Genomic DNA, 13,128 nt, shown 5'->3' with positions numbered 1-13,128 from the left:
AAAAATGTATTTTTTTCAGTAGTTAGCTCCTCTATAAACTCACAGGCTGTGTGTCTCTAAAGCAAAGTAATAGTATAAGTCCTATTGCTCTTATTACAATTACAAATATCAATATCCAAAAATGTCTAGTTTTATTTTTTCACTTAGAAATACTCATCTCAGGTAAGTAAAAAAAAAATGCAAAAGGGAAATAGAGGTCTTGAAAGTAAACCATAGACAAATCGACCATGTCCAGAAGCATACTTTTATATCACACTCTACCCTACTCATAGGAGCTAAATACGTGGTTCTAGTTAGTTGGAGGTATCAGTTTCTCGCCACGTTCCTAAATATAGCGGAAATCAAATGGCCTTTACTAGTGGTCTTCGTGGGCGAGCGTACTAACGCATGAGCTAGTAATTATAATTGCTTTTGGTGTGAATTCAAACCCGGAGCAAGGAATTTTTTATTTTTATAAAAAATAATATTCAAAAGTTATTTACTTACCTTATGTGTGCAGTTTTGCTATACGATACCACTGTATAAGTAGTAGTAGTAATAGTAAGAGTAGAAGTAGTAGTAGTAGGAATGGGTTACAAGCCCCGCTTGGCTCGTTTCGTCCCACCTTGACTGCCATGATATAAAGTTAACCTCAGATGCTTTTTCAATTTTCTTATTTAATTCCAACAAAGTGACAATTTTCTTCTGTTGTTACTATAAGACACAATACATACACCAGAAGGTTTGGACAATCGCAAACTGTAACCAATCAAAAAGTTGTTTTAGTTTCTATGGCTAGGGTCGAGGATGAAGAAAAATATGCTGTTCAGAAAATGCTGTCTACAATTGCAGTGAGCAGAGTTTGTCGGTGGGTCAGAGTAGATCATGGTAGGTGATGGGTCAAGGTGGGTTACGGTGGGTGGTGGGTCGCAGTGGGTCACATACTGTTAACCCACGACTCACTACCAACTCAGAAACTCGACTCTCTTGACCCACCGACCCACTATCCCAGTCCAACTATGGTGGAACACGTCTAGTACCTAGATTGCAGTTGATGTTATTATTGTCTCGTAGTTCAAATTTCGAGATAAAACCGCTATAGTCCGCTCTTTCCGCCCATATATATATATATATATATATATATATATATATATATATATATATATATATATATATATATATATAATATGGTTTTAATGAACTAGACGACAAACGGTAAGAGGAAATAGCATAGTTTCAGAAAAAACAAGATTTAAGAAGCCCTATTTCAAATTCGAGAAATTGTGGTTCTTATGAGCGTAAAGGAAGTCATACCTACACAGTCCTAAAATGCATATTTCGTCAATGGGTGTGATGAATATTTCCTGCAGGGTGAAATTTCGAGACATGCCCTCAACCAATTTTGAGATACGCTCTGAATTTATGATTGGTCTAAAGTAGGCAAACGATATGCCTTGGCAGCCGTAACACGGAATCCTTTGGTGCGAAGTCGGAAGTGTTAAGAATCGTCAACAGCAATGTCTCGTCCTCGAAAAAAAAAACGCTGCGATTTTTTTCTTTCACGCTTATAAGTGAAGAAAACGTGATAAATACCATGACGAAATACATCGTATCACACGTTATTCCGAACACAAAAACCATGGAGCTGCAGGTTCCTAACACTTCCTCCTTCTCTCCGAAGCACTGGCTGTCCACTGTTCTCAAGGCTTACCTCCTGCCTACTTTGGACCCTCCTTAAAATCATTTGTAATTGCAGTGGTTGTAATCCCTAACGACACGGTGTGTGAATAGACAAAAGACTGGCTTTTCGGGCCGTCCACCCGAGTTCGAATCTATCTTGGGTTGATTTTTTTATCCATTTGAGAGAAAATATTGCTTCTTTTCGCTACAGGTAGTCACACTTATTTCCACATGATAATAAAAAAGTATATTGTGCGAAATATACACGAGTTAGCTAGTAATATTTCATATTATTATTATCAACAGCGTCTTTTCATTACGTGTGCATGTTTGACATGAAACCAAAGAGAAGATCCATCATTCGTAGAAAGAATAAAAATAGACAGTTACTTTAACTGTGAAAGACGACGAAAAATACGAAAAGAAAGGCTGGCTGGCTCCCCCTCTTAATTTTTTAGATGCGCCTTATGGGTCCACGGTGTCCAACGTTGGTCCCATCCCACTACCAAGTACTGTTCTCTCGATATAAGTTACCGACATTTTGCCTAAAGAGGGTTCTGCCGTGGCCTCATGACTCCCCATGACAATGCCACTTCGTTCTTTTTGCATTGAAATCGCTTATTTTTCTGAGTACTATGAGTGCATACCGTCCAACGTTGCTCCCATCACTCTACCATTTCCCGTTCTCTCGATTTGAATTGTTAATATCTTGTTTGTAAGGGAGATATGACGTTTCAATCATTACGTTTGATGAAGAATTAAGGAAGATATTGCCTTGGCCCACCAACACTTTTTCCTTATATATATATATAATATAGTGGTTGGATAAAAAAATCTAAAGCGTTTGCAAAGGTGTGAAAATCATACCTAGTATTGTGTGGGGCTTCCTTTTGCGTCCAAAACAGCTTGGATCCGACGTGGAATGGATGTATACAGCTCCTGAATAGTGGTGTGTGGACTTTTGTACCATTGTTCGTCCAAAACATGCTCCATTTCCTTAAGGAATGTTGGTGGAGGGTAATGAGACCGAAGACGCCTTTCTAACTTGGCTCAATGATGATCAGATCTGGTGATTGTGGGACCCAGGGGAGGTGTGATAGCTCCTGGTCATGTTCCTCAAACCATGATTTCACCGTTTTTGCAGCGTGACAGAGTGCCAAATCATCTTGGTAGATTCCATCACCATCAGGAAACAATATTTAGGCCATGGGTAGAATCTGGTCCCCCAAAATTGCCTCACACGCCTTAGCATTCATCATTCCATGCAGGGCTATGATGGGATTTGCAGAAAACCACGATATCACTCCCCATACTGTAACAGAACCACCCCCATGCTTTACAGTTGGGAGCAGACAGTCTGTATCATAGGCCTGCGACAGTGCTCGCCATACATAAACACGACCGGTTGTTGGAAACAAGGTGAAGGTCGATTCATCGGACCACATTACGTGTTTCCACTGCTCATAAGTCCACGCCTCGTGGTCTTTGCACCACTGGATACGCCTCTTCGCATTTACTGCTGTGACCAAGGGTTTGGCGATAGCAGCTCTGCCATGAATATTTCATTGCATGAAGTTCCCGTCGCACTGTCTTCGATGAAACCGGATTCTGTAGACCGGAATTGAGTTCAGACGTAATTTTCATTGCAGTGGTCTTCTTTTTAGCTGCTACAATCCGTTTTAATGCTCTCCGGTCCCTATTTGACAGGTTTGTCTTTCGACCATTGTTTACTTTGCAGACGTCGTTTGCAGGGCCTTTTGTCGCGAGGCCCTTTTAGCCGAGCCCTTTTGACCTGCACTCTGACGCAGGCCGGTTTGACTCGGACACTTTTGTTGCGGAGACTTTTGACCCGTACCTTTTGGCTAAGACCTTCTTGTAGCGGGGCCCGTTTTGACATGGGTCCATTTGACATAAGGCCCTTTTGAGTCGGGGTCCTTTTGACTCGGGATCTTTCGACGCAGGGCCCTTTTAACTAGTCCTTTTGACCCGAGCCCTTTTGATGGGTGCCGTTTAAACGGGGGCCCTTTCACCCGGGCTCTTTAGACTCGACCCCTTTGGTTGTCAAGATCATTTGACCCCGGGCCGTTTAGACTCAGGCACTTTTGTCGTGGAGTCCTTTTATCCGGTCCCTTTTGACCAGGGCTCTTTTCACGCAGAGCCGTTTTTACTCGGGCCCGTTTGACGCAGGGCCGTTTTGACTCGGGTCTTTCTGTCGCGGGACCTTCTGACCCGAGCCTTTTTGACTCGGGCCTTTTTGTAGCGTACCCCTTTTGGTACGGTCCATTTGACGTAGAGCCTTTTTGACTCTACCCCTCTTAACACGGGGCCCTTTTGAATCTGGTCATTTTATTCGGAGAACATTAGACCAAGGCCTTTTTCACGCTGGGCTGTTTTGAAACGGGACCTTTTGAGGCGGGGTCCATTTGACCCGGGCTCTTTTAACGCAGTTCCCTTTAAACTCGAGACCTTTTGAGCCGGATCATTTTGATCAGGGGTTGTTTTGACTCGTGCCTTTTGTCGCGGAGACATTTTGACCTAGGCCTTTTTGACGCGGAGTCGTTCTCACTCGGGCCCTTTTGAGCGGGCTCTCTTGACCCGGCCTCTTTTGACCCAGGGCCACTTTGTCGCGGGCCCTTTTGACCCGGCTCCTTTTGACGCGGGGCAGTTTGGACTCGGGCCCTTTTGGCACAGAGCCTTTTGTCGTGAAGATCTCATGACCCGAGGCCGTATTTAGTAGGGGTCTTTTGTCGCGGGTGGCCATTTACCCGGGTTCTTTTGACCGGATACCTTTTGACCTGGGCTCTTTTCACGCGGGGCCGTTTTTACTCGGGAACTTTGACGCAGGACCCTTTTGACTCGGGTCTTTTTTGTCGCAGGACCATTTTGAGCCGGATCCATTTGACGCGGGGCCGTTTTGACTCGTTCACTTTTGTTGCGGAGATCTTTCGACCAGGTCCCTTTTGACTCGGGTCTTTTTTGTCGCAGGACCCTTTTGAGCCGGATCCATTTGACGCGGGGCCGTTTTGACTCGTTCACTTTTGTTGTGGAGATCTTTCGACCAGGTCTCTTTTGACTCGGGCTCTTTTGTAGCGGGTCTCGTTTTGACACGGGTCCATTTGACGCAGGACCCTTTTGACGTGGGCCCGTTTTGCCTTGAGCCCTTTCCTCGCCCTTTTTACATAGAACCATATATATAACGCAGCAGCTGAAATTCCTGGGACAGGCGGCGGGTATGAGTAAATTGATTATTAATCGATCCCTGGCGCAGTAAAATTAGTTACGCTACTGGTCATATCTCTTTCTTCTCTCTACATCGTGTCTGGAGATGAATGTTCTGACTAACAGGCTACAGCGGCGATTTTAAAAAGTAAGAAGATATATGCTACCAATTATAAATGTTATGAATTTAAACAATATATATAGGGCAATAAATCGAAAAACTCTATATGGGCCTTCCCCCCCCTCCCGTTGGAAAAAATTCTGCTGGTGTTAGTTATTATCATGTTGCTTAGTTACTGTATTATATTGTGCTATACACACAATAAATACTTCTGTGTTTTATTTAATAATAAGAACCTTATTTATGTTTATTACGGCCCTTGCTTGACAACAGCGAAACATATTCACGCTCAGTGTAATTAGATTCCATTCTCAAATAAGGTCAGTGAAGCGAATGAAATAATTCACGCACAAATTTAGGACTTAGAAAAGTGTCCTGCGAACATGTCGTAGGAAATTTCTGAAGAGTAAAAAGCGCTAGTAGCAATTGTTAGCAGTTATTAATTTAACATATAAGAGAATAAATTGAAAAACTGAGAATACGAATCTTTTTAGAGATGGCAGTGTACTGACGGTTCAAATCTGTGCCTTTACTCCCTATACCTACGTTATTTCGCTAGTCAAAATAAAAACTTCAAAATTAATCACAATTTCTTATGGAACCATCCCTTCCTTGCTGTACTGCGCCGTACATACCCGTCACGGCGATGTAAAGGCACTTTTGGCGACGAGGATACAATTTATTTTTAATGTATCTGTATATGAAAGTGCATGTGGTGTTCGAATACATAAGGTGTCTTGTATCTACCTTCTTAGTTTTGTTCCTGCTTGTGTAATCAACATGATCATTTTATTTGTATATATTATCGATTAAAAAATTCACATGTTTTTCTTCGTGTTGAATCGAACTTAGGTCATCGTATTTTTTTTTATATATAGGTACCAAGTGAATCCTGTTCATGAAAAGATTCTGTTTATTTCGTTTAATTAGAGCATACCTTCTATACAGATGCCAAAAACTCTGATCAGAGGTTTACGATATACTTAAAACAAAGATCTTAACACCATATTTATTCTTCACATCTATCGCGTTTCGATTCCCGGCGGGAGCTCATGTGGTTTGGATTCCACGTTAATCAGTAGGTCTTGTCTCATATAACTTCGATGCTGAAAGAGACATTAAACTGAAAATCAACTCAACTCCACTTTTATCGCTAATTTAAATTGTTTTACAAGTACAATTCAATCGCAGTCATCTGACCTTAACTAATCCAACCATCTACATATTCCGACCTTGCAATAAATAAATAAATAAATAATAATAATAATAAACTGTTGAGCGCACACCAGTAAGCAGTATTCGCTATGATTACTAACTCTTTTCATCAAATTTGATCTTTGTGATGCATAAGTATAAATTTGTAGTTGCTCAAATTACTAGCATGTAATTTTTGAAACAAAGAATGTAGGTTCTATTTTGTCAGTCTTAATGTCACATTTGTTATTTCCCGTGCCATCCGACATTTCCGATTATCCGACTAGACCGACCCGTTTAGGCTGGATCATCGAAACACTACTATAAAGTCAAGATGACTTAAATTCGTTGTTTTATATCATTCATACCAGCCTATATGAAATTTGGCAGTCTTTGACTGGGCTCAGTTCTAGCAGATGTTGATCAAATTCAGTCAGAATATGCCTGAAGTTTACTTCATGCCGTGCTGTGTTATTTCAATATGTTTTGGTTGATAATTAGGTGATAATATACAAGTATTGAATACTTGAATTCAAAATTTAAAAAATTAAAAATTTAAATATTTACTTAAAATGCTATTTAAACTGAATTTTGACATTAGATTTTAAGATAAGGTGTTCATTTGTCAATTATACAGGGTTTTTAAAAGCAACACCGTCGACGTGAGTGAGGTGATTCCTGATCCTAAGATAAAACAAAAAGTATAGACCAACCTGGTTGCTCAAATGCGTCCTTCCGGAGTTATAGACTGCCGGAAACATTAAAAAAAAATGAAATTTAAAGGTCATAGCACAAAAATACGGGACCTACCATAGTCAAGTCAAGATTTCACTTAGGAACTAGAATGTGTCCTATCCAAATATCCATGTTTCAGAATCCTAAGGTACTCACGCAAAAATTTTTTTAGAGCTAGTTCGTTACTACTTCAAATTATATGCCCATAGCCAAACTCCCTCTATAAAAATTGTTGCGAGTACATTAGGATTCTGAAATATGGGTTATTGGATAGCTCACGTACTAATTCCCAAGTGACGTCTTGACGCGAGCACCCGAAGGTCCCATAGTTCTGGAGCTATGAACCTTTAAAGTTCATTACTTCATGTTTTCGGCAGCCTATAACTCCGAAAGCAAGCATTTGTGCAACCAGGTTGGTCTATACTTTCTGTCTTATTTTGGTATCAGGAATCGCCTCCCAAATGTTGTCGGTGTTGTTTTGAAACACCCTGTATATAGAATAAATATAAGTTCGGATTTACTCTATTTGCTAAAAAGGTGTAATGTTATTAGTTTCTAAGATTTATTGTGATTGTTTCTAATTTATTTTGATGTGGAACCAAATAATATAAATGTATTAAAGTGTCATAATATTCTTCATTTTTAAACTTACTAAAAGGTAAATTCAATTACGTTAAACAACAGTAACTATATTCAAAATTCGTACTAAACAATATAAATGAGAGATTTACATTTTTATATATATTGAAATCTAAAACCATAATTGATATGCAGATTTTAGAAAAAAAAAGTTTTATCCGTAAGAAGAAAACTAAAATTTAATTGTCAGATGATTTGCCCACAAAAATTACAGAACTTAATCTTACCCAAAATTCTAATTATCAATTTGCATCCTTTAAAACAAACTGAAATTTATGATTCCCAGAACAAGTCCTTACTAATAAAAATAAAATCTTAATAGTTTCCTTCAGTGATTAGCACTATAGCACACAATATAACTCCACCTAATTTTCATTAACGTCTACTAACACGGGAGCTACTTTTCCAATGTTCATCCTTCTTCAACTCCTAATAGATATATGTATCTACTATAAGAAAAATATCATTATTATTTTACACTGTTACATTGGCAGCAGTAAACCCCATGGTTTGTGTAATATCACCACAGTCTTTTAAATAATATTTCTACAGTGCTGTGACAATGAACGCCCCTCTCCAATTCTAGTTATAATAGTTAAGAAAAAAACATTATTATTATCTTACGCATTACTCTAGTGTCAGGTGGGACCCCACTTTCTTGTAATGTAATTTAATACTCACTAATTCCTTTTTTACCTGAACCCTAAGATGAGTCCACCCTCTCCAATTCTCATCATTAATTTACTGTCTGTAGATAGTTGTATCTAGTTTACTGAAATACAATTATTTGGTTGCGTTACATTATATTGTTAGTTACAGACCCAATTTTCTGTCTCATGATTAATTATTAAAGCTTTATATATTTTTACCGGGCCGTTACGATGAGTGCACCCTCTCCCATTCTCGTCGTTCTCTTACTATTTATAGACAGTTGTGTCTACTTTACTGAAAGACATCTATTTGGTTGCGCTACCTTATATTGTTAGTTGCAGACCCAGTTTTCTGTCTAGTGATTATTAATTTAAGCTTTTAATATTTTTAACCGGGCCGTTACGATGAGTGCACCCTCTTCAATTCTCTTCGTTCTTTTACTATTTATAAATGGTTGTGTATAGTTTGCTAAAAGACAATTGTTTGGTTGCGCTACGTCTTGTTTTTATTCAGACCCAATTTTCTTTCTCGTGATAGTTTGTTTAAGCTTTTTATATTTTTAAACGGGCCGTTACGATGAGTGCACCCTCTCCAATTCTTGTCGTTCTTTTACTATTTATAGATAGTTGTGTCTAGTGTACTAAAAGACAATTGTTTGGTTGCGCTACCTTATATTGTTAGTTGCAGACCCAATTTTCTCTCTCGTGATTATTAATTTAAGATTTTTATATTTTTAACCGGGCCGTTACGTTGGGTGCACCCTCTTCAATTCTCGTCGTTCTTTTACTCTATATAGATAGTTGTGTCTAGTTTACTAAAAGATAATTATTTGTTTGCGCTACGTTTTGTTTTTAGTTGCAGACCCAATTTTCTCTCTGCTGGTAATTAATTCAAGCTTGTTATATTTGTGACCTTTCCGTTACGATGAATACACCCTCTCCAATTCTCGTCGTTCTTTTACTATTTGGGGCCGCGGTGGCTCAGTGGTAGAGCGTTCACCTCTGGTGCTTGGGGTCCCGGGTTCGATCCCAGCCCCCGCCAAGTGAACTTTGTGGTGGACAAACACCGTGCGCGTGGGTTTTCTCGGGGTTCTCCCGTTTCCTCCCACTTTCTTCATTCCACCATTTCATTCATTTCTCATTATCACCGTCTCCTTTAGTCTAACCGGCATAACTGTGGGACGTAAAACTAAACGATTTAATTTTTTTTCTTTTACTATTTATAGATAGTTGTGTCTAGTTTACCAAAAGATAATTATTTGTTTGTGCTACGTTATATTGTTAGTTGCAGACCCAATTTTCTGTCTCGTGATTATTAATTTAAGATTTTTATATTTTTGACCGGACCGTTACGGTGAGTGTACCCTCTTCAATTCTCGTCGTTCTTTTAATATTTATAAATGTTTTTGTCTAGTTTTCTAAAATAAAATTATGTTGCGCTACATTGTAAACTGTATGCCCAATTTTCCTGCTTATGGTAATTAATTTTACCTTTATATATTTTTTTTAACCATTCCGTGACGATGAAACCCCTTCTGTAATTCTCATCATTGTTTTATTAGTTATAAATTTATGTTTCCATTTGGCCTCTTTCTTCCAACGTAACTGTATTGAAATATTTGTTTTGTATTGTGGTAACCCTGTTTTTTTTTTTTTTTTTTTTTCAAATGTCTGCTAGCAGATTTCTGCCAAAGTAACCGTGGTTAATTTTGGTTAGTTTCAATTAGGTTAGGTTAAATGTTCACTTGAAGTTCAACTTTGTACAAATCTGTGGGCTGTATAGATGGGCAACCTCATGTTTTTTTTTTCCTGGTTTTGCCCCCCTTCCGGCAACATTTCGTGTTCCATCCATTACACATGCTGTATTTCTATTCTATTCACTTCAGAGATTACTCACACATCAATTACCCTTCCGTAACAACAACAACTTCCTCCTGTAAACACTTTTTTTTAAAAAAACTATTTTTAGCCCCCCGAATACAGAATTAACCTTGTTTGTTAAGTCTGCATACAGTAATGCAACTTCTATAAGAAATACTTTTTAACGTTGTAAGAGGGAAATTTGTAGTGAATATATATATGTATGTTTACCTAAAATGGAACAGCATTTAAATGATTATTTGGATATCGAAACGTTATTTTGATTGCATTTTTAGAATATCTATGAAACTAGAAATAACGTCATAGCTTACTTACTATCTTTTGCACTGAACTTCTTGGAATTAGTTCCTTTCTTTTTTATTAAATTTCTTTTAAATTTGACGATTTTCATTAAGAAATATAATTAAATACTGTAAATATGAAATAATTGGTGTTTCACTTTTCAGATAGCAGTTCGAAATTGTATTTATTTTAACGCCTAAATTAATCTTGGCGATTATAAAAGATTATCAATTTTGAAGATTATCAAACTTCACCTAAATTAATTTTGAAAAAAACATTATGTAAGATCTGTAGAGGATTCACTTACCACTTTTTCCTTTATCCAACTTCGTAACTATTTAATGCTTTAAATGTAAGATCACAATTCTTTATGCAATGAAAATGTTTTTTCGTATCAATGGCAACGCTTATTGTTCGATGTTTAACGTTCAGTAAAGCTAGTTCTTGTATTGCACTTTTTGCCTAAAAGGTATTGATGATAGAAAAACACTACGGGCCTTATGCAGAGTCGTTTTGAAGCGCGATTAGTGCCATACTAAAGAGTACGACTAACATAAGTCTTCTGCAGTAGTCAGTGTTTTAGTATGATGCTAATCATACGTCGAAACGACTGTGCATAAGGCGGTAGATATCTGAATGTATATAAACTGAATGTAAAAAGTAAATGATGCACTCCTATAGTGAGGATAGTTCGTCAAATTAAAGAAAGAAAAAATATTTTACTTCTCTTGCGTTATGTAATTCCCTAAGATGTTGAACCCTGTTATTACCGCATATTTTTAAATCACGCTCAACTGTAACCATAGGAGCTAAATGCGCGGTTCCGATTGGTTGAAGTTCTCCGTTTTTCGCCACGTACCATCATATATCAGAAATCAAACACCTGTTGCTGTCGGTCTTCGTGGCCGAGTGTGTACACGAGAAAATCACAAGATGCCATGCCCTCCCCACTAGTCTGGTTGCTAGCACGTGCGTCCCTGGTTTACGAGGTCCCGGGTTCGATTCCCAATTGGAGAACCTTTGGAATTTTAACTGTCCTCGATGTCTCTGTGTTCGTGTTCCTGTCGTTCTAAGTTACTGGTAAAGCGCGTAAAAGAAGTAAAAAGTTAGTAAAATTAAGTAGAAACTAGTAAAAACAAAAGTATGCTAGTGCAACGGGCTTGTAATGAAAATTGCTTTTGGTGTGATTTAAAATTTGTTTTAAATATTTTTTCATAACGCTTTTATAATTAAAATAAGCTAAAAATAATACTCATTTGTTCTTATACATAATATATATAATACATAAAAAGTAATTTATTTATGATATGAAATATAGCTGAGCGAGCGAAGGGGGTTAGAAGCCCCGCAGAGCTCGTTTTGTTCACCTTACCCCCATGATAATACCATGTGACATTACGTCACACTCGAGTGGTCCAACTTCAAACCTCACTCACTTCCTTGTAACCAAAATGCATATTTTTTTAAGGATAGCGCGTAAAAAAATATGCCTCATGTTCTTACGAAATGTAACCCAAACATAATTATATTTTTATCACCACACAAACTAACCATTTTCTTCTATTACTATAATACACAATACATACACCAGAAAGTTTAGACAGTCGCAAACTGCAGCCAATCACAAACGTATTTAGTACGTATGGCTAGGGTCGAGCGTAAAAATTCCTTATTACTCTCGCGTACCCCAAATAATAGGGTACAGATTGATAAAAAGTATTCAAACTGATGTGCCCTACGTTTTATTATATTACATGCTACTTTATATGCAGTAATTTCTTCACAAAATTCACTTGTAGTGCCTTAGAAATTGTTCCCTAGATTGTGAGTTGCATTTATGGGGGCAGATTTCCTTCACGAGGACTTTCTCTTGCAGGTATAAATGGGACGGTGGCTCAGTAGTAGATCGCTTACTTCTCGTGCGTAGGGTCCCTGTTTCGATCCCCGGCCATGTAGGTTTGTGGTGGACAACAACGTGTCAGTGGGTTTTCTCGGGTACTCCAATCTCTTCCCACTTTTATCATTCCACTAATTCTTCCATCATCGTTTATCGGTACTTGCTTTAGCCACGCGTCTTCCTTAGCCTAAAGGGAATAATCGTGGGACGCTAAACTTAAAGATTTCATTGCATTTCAATTTTTTGCAGGTATAAATGCGCATGCGGTCATACACTATAAAAACGACTGTGCAAAAAATAAACACACAAACCAACTTGTGGTAGGTGGTCACTAAAAGCGAGAATGCTATTAGTTTTTAACATACTTTGCTTTGTATAATAAATTTTTGTTGCCTATGGGATGTATAATGCAAAGCGGGCTGCAGCGTGATTTTGGTACAAGTGTTGTAAACTTTGCATTTGAAGCTTTGTTTCAAAGGTTAAAAACCTCTAGTAAGAACGATTGGCTGTAAAAATGGCAGGGTAGTATTTCGAGCGGAGAAAATGGCAGGAAGGAAAAACAATATGTAAACACGTACCATATAGACATAAGAACACGTTTTCAAATACAAGTATATTACTCAAACTTACTTCCTGCATGTATTAGTTGAAGAACTAGCCTTGACAAATTATTAGTACAGGAATATTCGAGAAATACATTGACTATACTACACACCTTGTCAAACGAATATTCTGGTACTGCTTTTATTTCATTTTGTATTATTCCTGGGTCGATGTTTACTGTGTATGGGACATAATGTACGTGAAACAACAGTAACTACAATATGTTACTACTTTTAAAATTAAATTAA

The 13,128-nt window shown here is 37.9% G+C and overlaps 2 protein-coding genes across 3 annotated transcripts in view; one reads left to right on the top strand and one right to left on the bottom strand.

Moving 5' to 3' along the window:
- The window catches only part of LOC145663801 (uncharacterized), a 103,273-nt gene extending 92,446 nt beyond the window's left edge, over positions 1–10,827 (bottom strand). The window contains exon 1 of the mRNA XM_081729890.1: positions 10,688–10,827. The gene's annotated coding sequence lies outside the window, so the exon portion shown is untranslated. The remainder of the gene's footprint in view (positions 1–10,687) is intronic.
- The window catches only part of Adsl (adenylosuccinate lyase), a 647,432-nt gene that overhangs the window by 330,633 nt on the left and 303,671 nt on the right, over positions 1–13,128 (top strand). The window lies entirely within an intron of this gene.

This window comes from Thermobia domestica, chromosome 11 (genome assembly GCF_964235325.1).
Source record: "Thermobia domestica chromosome 11, izTheDome1.hap1.1, whole genome shotgun sequence".
In the NCBI taxonomy this organism is placed as follows: Eukaryota; Metazoa; Arthropoda; class Insecta; order Zygentoma; family Lepismatidae; genus Thermobia; species Thermobia domestica.
The sequence above is the reverse complement of the archived record's forward strand: the minus strand, read 5'-3'. Positions and strand labels throughout refer to the sequence as shown.